General features: G+C 35.7%; 1 protein-coding gene across 2 annotated transcripts in view; it reads right to left on the bottom strand.

Annotated features, from left to right (window-relative positions):
- Positions 1 to 14,447, bottom strand: part of FBXO4 (F-box protein 4) — a 343,376-nt gene that overhangs the window by 307,049 nt on the left and 21,880 nt on the right. For both annotated transcript variants that reach the window (XR_010840116.1, XR_010840115.1), the window contains exon 9: positions 1,923 to 1,989. The gene's annotated coding sequence lies outside the window, so the exon portion shown is untranslated. The remainder of the gene's footprint in view (positions 1 to 1,922; positions 1,990 to 14,447) is intronic.

Genomic DNA, 14,447 nt, shown 5'->3' with positions numbered 1-14,447 from the left:
TCTTCCTCCTGAAACACTTCATTTGAAATTACACTCAGTTGTAAACAAGGTAAAGATGGCTATGACATGTTTTCAATTAAACTAAGAAAAAAATCTATTTTTGTATTTACAAAGAAAATCATAAAATGGAGAAAATATATATTATCAATTGTATTGCATTATTCAGTATAAGGAGAAATAAAATCTGAAATATTTTAAAGTAATTTTAAAAACAGGTATTCAAGGCTAGATATATGAGCAATGAAAATGGAGTTTTTAATATATTGGAGTATAACTGATTAACAATGTTGTGTTAGTTTCAGGTGTACAGCAGAGTGATTCAGTTATACATATACATGTACCTATTCTTTTTCAAATTCTTTTCCCATTTAGGTTATTACAGAGTATAGAGTAGATTTCACTGTGCTATAGATTAGGTCCTTGTTGGTTATCTATTTTAAATATAGCAGTGTGTATATGTCAATCCCAAACTCCCAATCTATCCCTCCTCCCCATCCTTCCCCCTGTTAACCATAAATTCAATCTCTAAGTCTGTTTCTGTTTTGTAAATAAGTTCATTTGTATCATTTTTTTTAGATTCTGCATATACGTGATACCATATGATATTTGTCTTTGTCTGACTTACTTCACTTACTATGATAATCTCCAGGTACATCCATGTTGCTGCAAATGGCATTATTTCATTCTTATTTATGGCTGAGTAATATTCCATTGTATATATGTACCACATCTTCTTTATCCATTCATCTGTTGATGGACATTTAGGTTGCTTCCATGTCTTGGCTATTGTAAACAGTGCTGCAATGAACACTGGGGTGCATGTATCCTTTTGAACCATGTTTTTCTCTGGATATATATATGCCCAGGAGTGGGATTGCTGGATCATATGGTAACTCTATTTTTAGTTTCTTAAGGAACCTCCATACTGTTCTCCATAGTGGCTATACCAGTTTACATTCCCACCAACAGTGGGAAAACACCCTCTTCTCCATACCCTCTCCAGCATTTATTGTTTGTAGACTTTTTGATAATGGCCATTCTGACTGGTGTGAGGTGATATCTCATGAGCAATGAAAATGGATTTTAAGATGACATCTTTATAAATATTTGGCTTAGGGACTTCCCTGGTGGTCCAGTGGGTTAGACTCCACACTCCCAGTGCAGGGGGCCCGGGTTCAATCCCTGGTCAGGGAACTAGATCCCACATGCATGCCAAAACTAAGAGTCCACATGCTGCAACTAAGAAGTCTGCATGCCGCAGCCAAGAAGTCCACATACCGCAAGTAAGATCCCGTGTGCTGCAACTAAGACCTGGAGCAGCCAAAATAAATAATTAAATAAACAAATATTTTTTAAAAATATTTGGCTTAAATTGCTATTCTATAATTAAACAGCCATCATAAGAAAGAGGTTTCTTATTTCAATGATGCTGCCATCACTCAAAACCAGTTTTGAATGGTTTACATAAAACTGCCTTTAAAATTGTTTAAAAGAAACAAGAAAATCAGACTAATTATTTTATAATTTGTTTTTGCTAATAATATTACCAAATTTCATCATCAGCATTACTCAGAAACTCAATTTTGAATGTCATTCTTATTTTAGAGCAGATACGATTTTTGGAACTAAAGATTTTCCACCACCAAGGGTATTTGAAAGAATATGATGAATGAATCTAAGAAATTTTGAAAAAGAAATTCCAAGATATATATATATATTGGAAGGGAAAACAATCATTTATATGTAAACTGTCGGGTGTCAGCTTCTGCCTAGAATGTAGAAAGTTGCAAAAGAATGTCATTCCTACCCTAGCAATAATAACAATATAGATAACCCATAAAATCATAATTTATTAAAAAGTCATCAGAGAGCTAAGGATGGAGAAAAATATCTAATGAATTAAAATCCAGAAAGTTACATACCTCTCTTGGGAGCAAAGCAACCCAATAGCTTCTTTCATCCTTGGTGAAGCAGTGGAAATGGAGAAAGCTGTCAGAGCAAGAAGAAAGGTAAGAAGAAAACTGGGATAACTCAAGAATTAAACTTCTGAAATTTTAACAAGTTTTTGTAGACTAAGTGTGAGCTGGCATGATGGTTTAAAATCCGTAGAACACAGAGTACAGCCGCCTACAACACTTCACAGCCTTCACAGAGTAGTCATGAGAAATATTGGGGCTAGAGTAGAACGCTTAAAAAAACTTTCAAGCACTCAGGCTTTACATAGATACAAGGCGGCAGGCATCAAGCTTTGGTGAAGAGGGGCAAGAATACTGAGAGAGACCTGCTCTACCAAGGTACAGTGTGCAGGACCTCATGAACTCTGAGGGCAGGAAAGGAGGACTGAGACAAGCTCTTTAAATTCTCCAGGCTGTACACGGAGTAAGAGCAATGATAATTTATGACTGAGAGAGGGGCAGGGAAGGTGAAAGAGATTCTTCCCTGAGGTGTAAGCATAGGGGGTTTCTTGAAGTCTGAAGGTAGCATAGGAAAAACTGAACTGAACTCTTTAGGTACATGAGGTCTTCAATGGGTACAAAGTAATGACTGATTTTGGCTGGTGCAGAGGCAAGAGAGCTGAGAGATAATGGTTGTATGGCTGAAATCTAAAGCATAAAGATAAAATCTTAAAATGAGAGAAGATATATTACATACAATGAACAATGATGAGAATGATGGCTGACTTATCAGAAAAAACAATAAAGGGGATAAGCAATTAAATGACATCTTTAAAGTACTTAAAGAAAAACTGTTAATCTATAATTTTATATCCGGTAAAAATATCCTTTTAACATGAAGTCAAAATAAAGGCATTTGGAAGCAGGCAAAAACTGAAAGGATTCATCTCATCTCTGGCAGACCTGCACTGTAAGAAATATTAAATACTAATGCTCTGTGGGTTTTTTTCAGTCATTTTAATGTGCTTCATTTGTATAGCTTCAATTACTATGTCTTCAAGTTCAATAATCATTTCTTCTCCAATGTCTACTCCATCATTAATCCCACCTGGTATGTTTGTTGTTGTTGTTGTTGTTGTTGTTGTTTGCGGTACACAGGCCTCTCACTGTTGTGGCCTCTCCCGTTGCAGAGCACAGGCTCCGGACGCGCAGGCTCAGCGGCCATGGCTCACGGGCCCAGCCGCTCTGCGGCATGTGGGATCCTCCCAGACTAGGGAACAAACCCGTGTGCCCTGCATCGGCAGGCGGACTCTCAACCACTGCACCACCAGGGAAGCCCCCACCCGGTATGTTTTTCATTTCACACATTGCAGTTTTAATCCATGGAAGTCCAGTTTGAGTCTTTTAAACATTTTCTGTCTTTACTTAACCTGTGCAGTATTTACTCCAGCTTCTTAAACTTAGGGAATATAGTTATAATAACTGTTTACTGTTCTCATTTACTATCTTCTGTGTCCCATCTGGATTGGTTTTGATTATTTTTCTCCTTCTTATGGATCATAGTATCTTTCTTCTCTGAATGCTGATAATTTTTTATTGGACATTACTAATTTTATCTTGTTGAATGCTGTATATTTTTGAGTTCCTATAAATATTATTGAGCTTTACTCTGTGATATTGTTGTTATTTAGGAACAGTTTGAGCCATTCAGCTCTTCCTTACAAGCATTGTTAGGAGGAACCAGAGCAGCATTTAGTTTAGGAATGATTTTGCTGCTGCTGAGACAAAACACTTCTGAGTACTCTACCCAACATTCCACAAATTATGAGGTTTTCCATTTTGGCTGGTGCCCTCTATAAACACTGGGTATAATTCCCTCTAATCCTTCTGCATTGAGCAGTTTCCTCACCCTCAGGTAGTGATCAGTACTCAGCTGAAGACTCATGGAGGACTCTGTAGATCTCCAGAGATCTCTCTCCCTGTCTCTGAACAGCTCTTTCCTCTGTTACGCTCTTTCCTCTGAGCTCTTGGTTCCTTGGTCTCCCCAGACTTCCAGCTTCATCTTTGCAACTTAGTGAGACCTCCATGCTTTGGGATCTCTCTCTCCTTGGCCTGGGAAATCTGCAGGCAATAAGCTGGGACAATTATAGGTCTCATCTCATCTGTTCATATAGTGAAGGGAATCACTACCCTTTACTGCCCAATGTCCAATGTCTTAAAAACTGTTCTTTCATGTATTTTATCCAGGTTTTTGTTGTTTAGGCAGGAAAATAAATTATGTTCCTCTGAATTTACTCTCCATCTTAATTAGAAACAGAAATCTTTGCATCATGCTTTTTAAAAATATTTTAAATCTATGTAGTCTGCACGTATGACTGAAATGCTGATTTTTCCTTTCAGATTCACTCAAGTAGGAATACTCTAGGTCCTGTATGATATCAAATTTAGAATATAACATAAATAGTAAGTATGGACTTTGAAGTGGGCAAAGCAATCCATAAGCAGGAACACGCACACACAAAAAAGAAAAGGCATACAAAAAGGCATTGACCCTATGATATTTACCCCTATTTACCGACTCTCCTCCTTTTTAAAATTCTTCTCTGACACTACTTACATTTAGGACCAGATGGTCCTGTATTCCCTATGATTACTTTCTGCTCTGGAGAGGAAGTAACATAGGATGTCTAAAAACTCTTTTAGTTGCCAAAAAATTTCGTAAATCTGCACACTCTGTTTTGTCTAGGTAATGTAGCCTTGCCCATTTTCTCTAGAAGTGAAGAAACATAAACATATGCAACTCACACCACACATTTATCAATTTTATACTAAGTTAGTTTCTGTGTTTTAGCTTTCATCCAGAAATGTAATTTAAGAATTTAAGTAATTGAGATTAATCTCTGATATCTCTCTTTTGGATATCCCTCAGATTTCAGACAAACATATTTGTCACAATCAGATATGAAGTGATTAAAATAAAAGTAATATCCTGTCTTCCAAAGTACACTGAAAAAAGGTAACATTGGGACTTCCCTGGCAGTTCAGTGGTTAAGACTCTGTACTTCCACCGCAGGGGGCACAGGTTTGATCCCTGGTTGGGGAACTAAGATCCCGCATGCCGTGTGGCATGGCCAAAAAAAAAGGCAACATAAGTGGTTTATAAATGCTTCTATTATTTGCAGTATTGAGAACAGGACAACAGCTGGTGTTCAAATAACTAAAGCCTTTTACTGAAAATTCAGACTAGAGGGATTGGCTAGATATGGATGATGCATCATGATTATGATTCAGTGCTTTGCTCAGGGATTGATGCTTTAAGGAGAGTAGTTATACAGCCCCAATTACTAAGCATCTTAATTTGAAATTCATGTATGAGAGAGAAAAGAGAGAGAGAGAGAGGTGGATAGAGCAGAAGGAGGGAGAAGAGGGGAGAAGGAAAAGAAGAGTGAGGGGGAGAGGGATAGAAAGAGAATTTATGAACATGTGTAACACAGGATTTAGGTAGCATAGTACCTTTATCCTGCTTGAACCCTATCCTAGGTATATTAACCTACCTCATTTCTTTCCCCTTGCTTCTTGCTGTATATTTTCAATCGATTCAACTAACTGCATGATTAAATTATCTTGATTTGGTCTGTGAGCCCTTCTGTTCTATTACATCTGGGAGAGCCTGCCTAGTAGAGTACTTGGAGACTACCATACATCAAGTTATTTCTTATCATGATGATGATTTACTTTGAAACAAATTTGATAAGATTAAAGTTTAATCCCATAATAAAGTCACTTTATTTCACTTGCCTCCCAATATTTCCAAAGAAAAAGAGAAGTAGAATTACAGAGGGCAAGTCTACATAATGCAAATGCCTTGTGTTATGCAGACGAACATCATCCTTCATGTGTCAAAGCTGAACAAAAGTTGAACACCTCTGAACTAGAAAACTAGCACTCCAAGTGCAAAGCTCCCATATCCTCTAGACTTAAACTGATATTTCTTTCTGTATCCAAATCTTCAGGTTTATTCCTTTGCTCTTTAATAAAGATACTAGATCACATTGGAAGTTGAGGTAGGGAAGTCACATAGGGAAAACGCATCATTTAGCTTCATTCAGTTCCATTTTCAGTTTCAACAATAGTCACTCTCAAAGCTAGTAAGAAAATCCTACGTTCACTTTACCTTCTCAACTCCCACTGGCCCATCCAATTTCCCCACATTCTCCTATCATCTTCCTATTTGAACACTCTAAGTATACTGTGCTCTGTGTTGAAAATTTTTAGCAACCTAGGATGTGCTAGCATCATTATATAAAAAGCATAGCTGCCAGTGCTACATAAATTGAGAACAAGCAAAGCAGTGCTCTTTTACTTCATTAGCATTCAGTTTGCGGCACTAGGCTCCTAATTAAGAGATTCATAAGTATTCATATTCATTCAGGCTATTCTTTTTATTTGCTAATTTGGTTAGAAATATTTAGACACATTAACTGTTCTTCCAGTCAAAATAAATACTTGCTGTGTTTGTGGATAAGCCAACTGATGACTGTCCTTTCTTGAAAGCAAAATATAAAACATGTTTTTTCCCATTTTCAATTTTCCTGTATTGCTTTATGTAAATCATTACATTTGGATGAAGGAAAGTAATTCTTCTAAGAGTGAACTTTTGAATTGCTATTGTTAGCTCCTTCCAATAGTAATAATGTCCTCAAGTTATGCTGGTAAATACAGTATAGGAAACAATGAACCTGAGAAGTTAGTTTCTTTGATAAAGAGAGTGATCAGATGCAGGAAGGGGTGACTTGAAGTTTTACCACCTGCGTAGTGGTTGAAGGATCAATGGATGATTATTCCAGAGAAAAGGTTTTATGGGCTGTGAAACAGTTTTTGTTTGAACATAAGAGAGAAATTTGATTTATTCTACGTTGCCTCAGAAGACACAACTAGAATTGATATATGAAAATTATAAGGAGGAAATTGCAGCTCAAAAAAAGAAGACCTACTTAACAATTACATTTTAAACTGATCTGACTTTAGAATCCCACAGGATAATGGGGTCATCTAAATTAGAATCTCCCTACACCTTCTGAATATCATACAAATCAGAGAGAATAAATAAAACCACAATAACCCATGTTTACAGCATGACTAAAACAGAGTAATACTTCAATTTACAAGTAACTAGGGAAATAAACATTCAGAAGCAAGCAGAGCCACCTCTGGAGCCCACTGTAGCACAACAAGTGGGCACTTGAGGTGTGGAATACGGATATAATTATTTTCCAAAAGATAGAGTCCCACTCTTAGAGCATAAATGCTGAGAACAAGTCTGACAGCTGGATATTCAGAGTACTGGCTGTGTGGAATTGAGAGGGAGAGCCTTGAAATTGTTTGCAATTAGAGGTGGGAGTTGTACCCCTTCTTGAAAAGAGTGGGAAGACTTGGAAAGGATTCATGTGGATTTGAGGGTGAAAGAAAAGAAGGAAATAAGCAGTAAAAATTAAAAGTTCTACACTAACATAAAATAGAAACAGCAGAAGACTTCATTATTCTCTCTCCTTTGCCACCCAAAGAATGTGGACATTCATGAAATAAGCTGCACTTCATCATGCCAACAGAAGACGGCTCTCTTGAGCTAAGAAATCTAATTTGCCATCTAACTCATCCTTTTCTACACACTACGGTTAATGCTGGCCTAGAAAAATGTAAGATATTCCTAAAATTAACAGAATATAAAAGGTAACATCTATATTAAAAGTATTGTAATAGAAAACAAAAAAATGAAAATCAAAACATTTCAGATGATGAAAATTATTCCCAAAAAACAACCACAAAGCACAGAAAAACTGTAACAAAATATGCCAGACAAAATTAATTATCTTTAAACAAGCATTTGCAGGTGTGAAAAAAACCTCAAAGAATATATTTAAAAGTTCAAAATAGAAATGAACATAAAGTTAGGAAGATGTAAAATGTGAGTTAACAACACAGGGTAAAAAAATGAAGATAAAGAAAAAAAATTATCCTTCCTTGCATGATAACCAAGGAAGAACAGCTTAGACTGAGAATATAATGAGGGACATAGCAAAAATTAAAACAGATAAAATAGTGAAAATGAAATAGAGAGGTAAAAATGGTCAGTAAAAAAGTGACAGAGAAGGTAGGGGGAAAAATCTAAGTAAGGAAATGGGCATTAACAAAGGTATTAGTACAGGGCTTCCCTGGTGGTGCAGTGGTTGAGAGTCCAACTGCCGATGCAGGGGATACGGGTTCATGCCCCGTTCCAGGAAGATCACACATGCCGCAGAGCAGCTGGGCCCATGAGCCATGGCCGCTGAGCCTGCACGTCCGGAGCCTGTGCTCCGCAACAGGAGAGGCCACAACAGTGAGAGGCCCGCGTACAGAAAAAAAAAAAAAAAAAAAGGTATTAGTACAAAGATAACCATTAGAACAAAAATAAAAATATAGAACATATAAAATATATAATATTTTATATATGACATGTAATATTAAAAATATCTAGAGAACATATCAAAACAGAAGAAAAAGAAATACACAAAGAGACTACAAAAAAGGAAACTAGTTTCAAATTTTCAATATCTGCAAATCAATCAATGTGATACACCATATTACCAAATTGAAGAATAAAAATCATATGATCATCTCAACAGATGTAGAAAAAGCACTGACAAAATTCAACATTCATTTATGATAAAAAGTCTCCAGAAGGTGGGAACAGAGGGAACATACCTCAACATAATAAATATCATAGATGACAAACCCACAGCTAACGTCATACTCAATGGGGAAAGCTGAAAGTATTCCCTCTAAGATCAGGCACAAGAGAAGAATACCCAGTCTCGCAACTTTTATTCAACACAGTATTGGAAGTCCTAGACACAGCAATCAGACAAGAAAAAGAAATTAAAGGAATCCAAATTGGAAAGGAAGAAGTAAAACTGTCATTGTTTGCAGATGACATGATACAACAGGTAGAAAATCCTAAAGACGCTACCAAAAAACTACTAGAGCTCATCAATGAATTCAGTAAATTGCAGGATGCAAAATTAACACACAGAAATCTGTTATATATATCTATACACTAACAACAAACTATCAGAAAGAGAAATTAAGGAAACAATCCCATTGATCATCACATCAAAAAGAATAAAACACTTAGGAATAAACCTACCTAAGGAGGTAAAAGACCTATACTCAAAAACCTATAAGATGCTGATAAAAGAAATCAAAGATGACGTAAACAGATAGAAAGATATACTGTGTTCTTGGATTGGAAGAATTAATATTGTTAAAATAACTATACTACCCAAGGCAATATACATATTCAATGCAATTCCTATCAAAATATCAATGGCATTTTTCACAGAACTAGAACAAATAATTTTAAAATTTGTATGGAAACACAAAAGACCCCAAATAGCCAAAACAATCTTGAGAAAGAAGAATGGAGCTGAAGAAATCACGCTCTCTGACTTCAGACTATATTATGAAGATACAGTAATCAAAACAGCATGGTATGGGCACAAAAACAGACACATAGGTCAATGGAACAGAATAGCCAGCCCAGAAATAAACCCACACACCTATAGCCAATTAATTTATGACAAAGGAGGCAAGAATATACAATGGAGAAAAGACAGTCTCTTCAATAAGCAGTGATGGGAAAACTGGACAGCTACATGTAAAAGAATGAAATAGAACATTCTCTAATGCCATATACAAAAATAAACTCAGGACTTCCCTGGTGGCTCAGTGGTTAAGAATCACCTGCCAATGCAGGGGACATGGGTTCAATTCCTGGTCCAGGAAGATCCCACATGCCATGGAGCAACTAAGCCTGTGAGCCACAACTACTAAGCCTGCGCTCCAGAGCCTGAGAGCCACAACCACTGAGCCTGCGTGCCACAAGTACTAAAGTCCGCGCACCTAGAGACCATGCTCCACAACAAGAGAAGCCACCACAATGAGAAGCCCGCACACTGCAATCAAGAGTGGTCCCCCCTCCCCACAACTAGAGAAAGCCTGCACACACCAACAAAGACCCAACACAGCCAAAAATAAATTAAAAAGTAATAGTAATAAAATAAACTCAACATGGATCAAAGACCTAAATGTAAGACCAGAAACCATAAAACTTCTAGAGGAAAACACAGGCAAACACTCTTTGATATACATTGTAGCAATATTTTTGGATCTATCTCCTAAAGCAAATGATAAAAGCAAAAATAAACACATGGGGCTAAATTAAACTTAAAAGCTTTTGCACATAAAAGGAAACCATAAACAAAATGAAAAGATAAGCTACTAAATGGGAGAAAATATTTGCAAATGATATGACTGATAAGGCATTGATATCCAACATATATAAACAGCTCATATAACTCAACATCCAAAAAAACAAACAACCCAATTAAAAAATGGGCAGAAAAACTGAATAGACATTTTTCCAAAGAGGAAATGCAGATGGCCAACAGGCACATGGAAAGAAGCTCAATGTTGCTAATCCTTAGGGAAATGCAAATCAAAACCACAATGAGATATCATCTCTCACCTGTGAAAATGTCTATCATCAAAAGGAACACAAATAACAAATGTTGGCAAGGGTGTGGAGAAAAGTGAAGCCTCATACAATGTTGGTAGGAATGTAAATTGGTGCAGTCACTGTGGAAAACAGTATAGAGCTTTCTCAAAAGACTAAAAATAGAACTACCATATGACCCAGCAATTCCACTCCTGAGTATATATCAAAAAAAAACCCTAGGGCTTCCCTGGTGGCGCAGTGGTTGAGAATCCACCTGCCGATGCAGGGGACACGGGTTCGTGCCCCGGTCTGGGAAGATCCCACATGCCGTAGAGCAGCTGGGCCCGTGAGCCATGGCCACTGAGCCTGTGTGTCCAGAACCTGTGCTCCACAATGGGAGAGGCCACAATAGTGAGAGGCCCGCATACCACACACACACACACACACACACACACACACACACACACACACAAAAACCCTCAGAAACACTTATTTGAAAAGATACATACACCCCAATATTCTTGGCAGCATTATTTACAAATGCCAAGATATGGAAGCAATCTAAGAGTCCATCAACAGATGAATGGATAAAGAAGTTGTGGTATATATATACAATGGAATACCACTCAGTCATAAAAATAAGAATGAAATTTTGCCATTTGCAGCAATGTGGATGGACTTGGAGGGTATTATGCTAAGTGAAATAAGACAGAGAAAGACAAATACTGTATGTTACCACTTACATGTGGAATCTAAAAAGACAACAAACTAGTGAATATAACAAAAAAGAAGCAGACTGGCAGATAAAGAGAACAAACTACTGGTTACCATTGGGGAGAGGGAAGGTAGAGGGGCAAAATAGGGGTAGGGGGATTAAGAGGTACAAACTACTATGTATAAAATAAGCCACATGGACATGTTGAACACCACAGGGAATACAGTCAATATTTTATAATAACTATAAATGGAGTATGACCTTTAAAAATTGTGAAGCACTGTATTGTACACCTATAACATATAATATTGTACATCAACTATACTACAATAAATCAATCAATTTTTTAAAAGAAATATAATAAATATATAATACATAGTAAATATTACTTAAAATAATATGTAATAATCATATCAATCAATAAAAATGGACTTAACTGACCTATTAAATTAAAAAAACATTTTCTAATTGGCTCATGTAGCAAAATCCAACTGCTAAACAAACCCAACTGTTAAATAAATAGACTCACTTAAAACAAAGTGACTCAGAAAAGCTGGACCAGGTAAATACAAGTAAATAGGGCTTCCCTGGTGGCACAGTGGTTGAGAATCCGCCTGCCAATGCAGGGGACACAGGTTTGTGCCCCGGTCCGGGAAGATCCCACATGCCGCGGAGTGGCTGGGCCCGTGAGCCATGGCCACTGAGCCTGTGCGTCCAGACCCTGTGCTCCGCAATGGGAGAGGCCACAGCAGTGAGAGGCCCACGTACCAAAAAAAAAAACAAGTAAATAAAAAATCCTGATATTCCATAAGGGAGACTTTATGGTTAAAAGTATTAATTGAGACAAAGAGTTTACTAGATAATACTGAAGGATCCAATTCACAGTAAAGAAAAAATGGCTATGAATATATTTTCACCAAATAATGCAGTAACTTCCTTAATAAAGCAAGCAGAAATAGAAAGAATACAGTAATAACAGGTGACTTCAATAGTTCACTCTCTCTCAAAAAAGATCGAAAGAACAAAAAAAAATTAAGTAAAGATATATACAATGCAAATAACGTAATCAATAAAGTAGCTCTTACTGACACCTATCAAAAAGAACACACCTTCTCAAATGTACATGACACATTCAGTAAATATGACCACCTATGGGGTCATCAAAAAACCTCTGTAAATTTCACAAAGTAAAATTAATACCACATTCTCTGATTATAAAACAATTAGAAATTAATTAAAACAAAAAGACTCTTCAATGAAAAATTTTTAACTTTCTATTAAACAATTCTTTAGAAAAGAAAATAAAAATAAAAATTTCAGAATTTCTAATGAATCATGATATAAAAACACATTAAACAATCTATGGAATACAATAAAAGCAGTGATAAAAATAATCAAATTCCTAAGAAAGAAAGTGGAAGAGAGAAGGGAAAAATAACAGCAGACATTAATGAGGTATAAAAGAGAAGAGCACAAAATCAAAACTCTAGTCCTTGAAAAATAAGTAGTAATATAGACAAAGGAGACAGCACACAAATACAAAATAAGAAATGATCAAGAGGAATTTATCACTGAAACAAGATCTATTTAAAAATCATAAGTAGTTTCCAAATATCTATGCAAATAAACTGGAAAACCTAGATGCAATAAATAATTTCTTAGGAAAAACTGTCCCTACAGAGATAGATTAAGCAATTTCCATAGAATAGAGAAAGTCATCAAAGAACTATCCTGTAATAAAGGAATAAGAACCAGATGTTTTCAGAGAATAAATTCTACCAAAATTTTAAAAACCACATGTTCCCAATATTACCTAAACTGTTTCAGAGAATGTAAAAAAGAAGAAAAACTTTTTAATCATTTTTATGAAGCAAGTGTAACACTAATACCTCAACCTGATAAAGATATCACACTTTCAAAAATTCTTATGAATTCACATACATTCATACTAAAATTTTTTAAGCAAATATTAGCAAAAGATTTTAACACACATGAAAATAATACAATATGAGGCAAGAGAGTTTTATCCCAGAAGTGTCAGACGGTTCAGTATTAATCTAACATATTTCACCCTATTAAAAATTTAAGGAGAAATACCATGATTATCACCATAGGTGTTAAAAAGACCTCTGATGAAATGTGTCACCCATTCCTCATTTTAAAAAAGCACTTAGTAAGATAGTATTTAATGCATACTTCCTTAACATGATTACTAAACCATCACTCCTAAAGCCAATATGTTACATAGTGGAAAACCTCTGACTAGAGGCATTTCCACCAGGATGAGGAACAAAGCAAGAAAGGAGGTTCACTGTCTCACTACTCTTTAACATACTACAGGTATTAGCAAAGCAAAATCACATAGAAGATTAAACACTGTAAAATAAGAAGTAAAAACTCCCTATTTGCAGATGATGCCTTTATATCTAGAAAATCGAAGGAATCAAAAAAACTAAATCAAACCATAAAGTAGGATATAAATTTAATACACAAAAATCAATAACTTGCACATATACAAATAATAACTAGAATATAGAACGTTAAGGGAAAACTCCATTTATAATAGGAACAATAAAGATAAAATTCTTAAAAATAAACTTAACAAAAATTGTGCAAAATATATGAATATGGAAAACTTGAAAACACTTCTGTTTTGAATAAACGGAAGCGCATACATTGTCTTGGGTGGGACGACTCAACATCCTAACTACGTAATTTCTCTCCAAGTTATTATATAAATGTGTAATATATTTATGCATGGGTATACATAGCATTTCCAATAAAAAATACAAATTTTTAAATAAGTTGATATTATAGGTCATATTGAAAAATAAATATTTAAGAATATATTAGAAAACCTTTCGAAAGAGGAATGATGGAGGACAAGCTCTATCAGATATTCAAAAATGTTAAGACCCCTCTATAAGTGTAACAGTGTGGCATTAGAGCAGGAACACAGTAACAGAAAAGCAAGGCTAAACTAGATTGCATGAACAAATTTAGTGTCTAATAAGACGGTATCTCAAAACACTGGGGAGAATATGGTCACTTTCAATAAATTACAGTCGACCCTTAAACAACACAGATTGGAACTGTATGGATCCACTTATATGCAGATTTTTTTTCAAAAGTATTTACTACTACTATATGGAAGTGGAATCATGGATACTGGAGGAATAGTGTATACAGAGGGCTGACTATAAGTAATACATGGATTTTTGACTGCATGGATGGTCAGCACCCCATCCCCCATGCTGTTCAAGGGTCAACGGTATGATGAAACAATCAAATATTCACTTGGAGA

The sequence above is a fragment of the Kogia breviceps genome, chromosome 4 (assembly GCF_026419965.1).
Source record: "Kogia breviceps isolate mKogBre1 chromosome 4, mKogBre1 haplotype 1, whole genome shotgun sequence".
NCBI lineage: Eukaryota > Metazoa > Chordata > Mammalia > Artiodactyla > Physeteridae > Kogia > Kogia breviceps.
Note: the sequence above shows the minus strand (reverse complement) of the source record. Positions and strands in the feature narration are given on the sequence as shown.